This window comes from Mus pahari, chromosome 19 (assembly GCF_900095145.1).
Source record: "Mus pahari chromosome 19, PAHARI_EIJ_v1.1, whole genome shotgun sequence".
NCBI lineage: Eukaryota > Metazoa > Chordata > Mammalia > Rodentia > Muridae > Mus > Mus pahari.
Genome location: NC_034608.1, coordinates 62062331 through 62065919, shown reverse-complemented (window position 1 = coordinate 62065919; position 3589 = coordinate 62062331). Strand labels below are relative to the sequence as shown.

Below are 3589 nucleotides of genomic sequence, written 5' to 3'. Positions count from 1 at the left end.
TTTCCAAAAACATCAAGCTTTTACATTATTATTATTATTTTTTTTATAAAAAGAGTATTATATGTCGACTGGCATGCCTCAATTTGCAGTGATTTTCCTGCCTCTGCTTTTGGGAGTTGGGATTACAGGTGGGTACCACACTCTGCCCAGCTGGCACTAAATGTTTTAAAGATAAGATCACTCACTATTAGTCTCTTCCTGCTTCCCATACTCCACGTGATTTCTATCAGACAAGCGTCCAATAAACGCTCAACATACACTTGGCATATGCAACCGATTGTCCTTATCTTATTTCTTTGCCCTCCTCTACTGATGCTCTCTGAAAAGTGTATAGAGCTATTTAATTAATTTCCCTCCCAGATTCTGTCTTTTTCTTTCTCATCCTATCCCACAGAAGAACCCTCTTTATGCTGCCGGTGTGTACAGGGCAGTGGGACCATCTCCTGGAGAATGTATAGCATCCCTGAAGGAAACCTACTTTTCTTTTCCTAGTACCTATCAATTATCATAACCTTCTAGTGAGGGCTGAGAGAGACTTCAAGAGTACCTCCCTAGCTCCCTGCTGGGCTATCTTCTGGCTTGCTCTTATGCAGGTCACAGCTGCTGCGAATTCATGTATGTAATGGTTCTATCATGTCCAGGAAATGTTTCACTGCAGACATTGAGACCACAAGGACACCTTTATATGCTAGGTTGGATCTTGACAGTGATTGGACTTATAAACTTGAAGTTCAACTTACACAAAGTGCCCAAATAGGTAACTGGTGTTCTTTCAAGACTTTTATAAAACCATGACTCTGATGTTCAACTGGAGTTTGTAAACTCCTTTGAAGATTTTCTGACTTCCCACAACCACGGAGTAACAACTTCTTGGGATTGATTACCTGAAAGACAATAATAGGTTAAATCTGTATGTGTTTTCAATCCTTGGGATAATAAAAGAAAATAGTGACAAAGTTATTCCTACTCTCTGAAAATGGGAGGTGAACATAAGTTATATATCCCTGTAGGTGCAAAAATGATAATCTACCATAGGCCATTTGTTTTGAGTTTTCTAAAGCTGATTTGACTGAATTTTGCTGTCTGCAAATACATTTTTCATCTAGTTTTTCTATATTTAAGGGATTGCATGCCTTTCACAGTTGTCCAGGTTTATAGCCGTAGTCTTAGGTGTTTTTGAAATAGGTTGCAGTCAGCTTATTAATGCTGCATTTAAAACTCATGATTTGTGTTTAGTGGTTTTTTTTTTTTTTATTAGGGAACTGGCTTGTTGATCACAAATCCCCTGTAAATTAAACTGTAAAGTGATTTCAAAGCTATTTTGAGATATTCCAGACATCTTTTAAAAATACAACCATTGACTATGCATTTCTTAAGATAGCTTGCTACTTAAAACGATAAGCAAGGCAGTTTTAATGTTATGTTTGTCTGCAAGTGAAATATAAATGGTGAGTTGTCAATGTCCAAGAAAGCATGAAATTTGAATGAAGCCAAACTTAAGGAAGCAGGAGAGACACATCCATGACTGGCAGGGAAAACCAACCCTTAGGACTGTCCCCCTACTCACGAGACACATTTCTATGTAATATGTTTCTCTCCTGGGCTTAACTCAACCCTGTAACTTAAACTCACTCTGCACAGTAATAGATGAATAGAGAGATCCTTGAACTAGCTAATTTTTGGAGGTAGAAGACGTGGTGCGTGACCTGAGGGCTTAGTAGGAAGCTTGTAATCATTCCTATGACTGGAGTAACTTCTAACTTAATTTCATAAAGCAATTTAAAACACAAGCCACAGTCCTTATGAAACCCAGTACTATGTATGATAAATATGTATCAGTAAAAATACTTATATTCACACACATCACTACACAAGATAAACAAAAGGGAGGATATAGAATAACCCTCCTTGGGGGCTTTAATGCTGCTTTGCCATCTAGCTGTATTAGGAAGCCAGGGCTGTGGCAACTGAGACATTCAAAATCCCTTTTTCTGCCCATCCCCTGTGGCCCTTAAATTAGAAACAATATCATGACTAAAAGTTGCATAAGAGAGCCCTGAGACTTCCACGTTGTTAAACCCTGTGATGAAATCTAACTTGGAACTTCTTTTATTATTGTTTTTCTACCTTCCATTAAGATCTTGATGGTTCCTTTCGGGATTAATGAACATACTTTAATTTATTTAAAGAAGGCCATGGTGTGTTGTATAGTTTAAGAAGGTTACGGTGCTCTATATAATTTTACTTAAGAAGGCCCTGATGTGTTGTATAAAAGGTGACTGTTCGTTAGCATTTCCTTTGACACAGATGGAAAAGGCTCTTGGGCCTTACAAAAAAAATTGATGATTAAGGCATTGCTATTTACTTATGGTAATATTTTGGGGAGAGCAAAAACAACAATCACAACAACAACAAAAAAGTTTGAAACGGATGAATATTTATGATTTTTACAACTCAAGCTTTATATTTATGTTCCTCTACCAGTCAGCATGAATGAAGATGAGAGCATTTCTTGATATCTGCTATAAATGATCTTGCTTTTGAAGCAAATACTCTCAATAAAAACAAACAAACAAACAAACAAACAAACTAGATATTTCCAACATGAATGCCCCGTGGTAGAAGATTTTCTGGATATGTGTGGAGGACTCATGAGTCCACCAGATAGATACTCAATGGGTATTTCAGTAAAGGATGTTTACATGAACAACTCCTTTTGGATGCACTAGTCCTAAAAGAGAGAACAAGAGGTTGGGTCTATACTCAAAGGTTGCAGCAAGTCAATGGGTTGTCGAAGGTAAATGTCATTCCAGAGTAGCCATGGTAATGCTTGTCTGAATCGTAAGGCAGCAAATGAGAATGATATTGTGAGAGAGTGACTTCATGAAAATATTTATGGAATCTAAGCATACATTCTGCCACTTAAAATAGTGTCAAAAATACGGTGGTTTCAAAGGACAACTTCCTTTGCCAATATTACCCTCAAAAATTGCATAGGCAACTGTTGGACATTATTAGCCTTAGAACATTAGTAGCTAGACATTAACAGTGACAGTGTGGTGTCTAGGTGGGTGACCACATCAGGGCATCACTGTTGTCTGTTTCCTAGCAACTGTTAGGATCAGTGCTTCAGTAGATAATAAGTTATTTTTTGTGGTAAATCCCCAACCCAAATATGCCCTGGCAATGAAAACACAACTCAGTTAATATGAATACATCCTGTGTGCCTAGATTGGTCAGATCTACCACTACACTACCATCTTCCACAGCTTATAATCCCTTAGAACTTGCAGTTTCTCCAGGCCATGTGCTTCTGCTCCACTTTTCTCCTTCCTCCTCCTCTGTATCCTCCCCCTCTTCCACTTTCTGCTCCACCTTCCCTTTTATCTGCCCAATCATCAGCTCTCCTTTATTTTACAAATTTAGGTGGGGAGCAGGTTTACAGGAAATCACCTGAGTGCTGACTCATTTCTTGTTCTCAGCCACTCACAGGAGAACGGAATTAACATCAAATATAATTAGCCCCAGGACTCTCCACAAGTTATGACAGTGGTTTTGACGTCATGACAATGTATATGCCCACTTGACT

General features: G+C 38.2%; 1 pseudogene; it reads left to right on the top strand.

Annotated features, from left to right (window-relative positions):
• The first annotated feature begins 2261 nt into the window (after positions 1 to 2261).
• On the top strand, positions 2262 to 2380 carry LOC115062642 (annotated as a pseudogene).
• The last annotated feature ends 1209 nt before the right edge of the window (positions 2381 to 3589 follow it).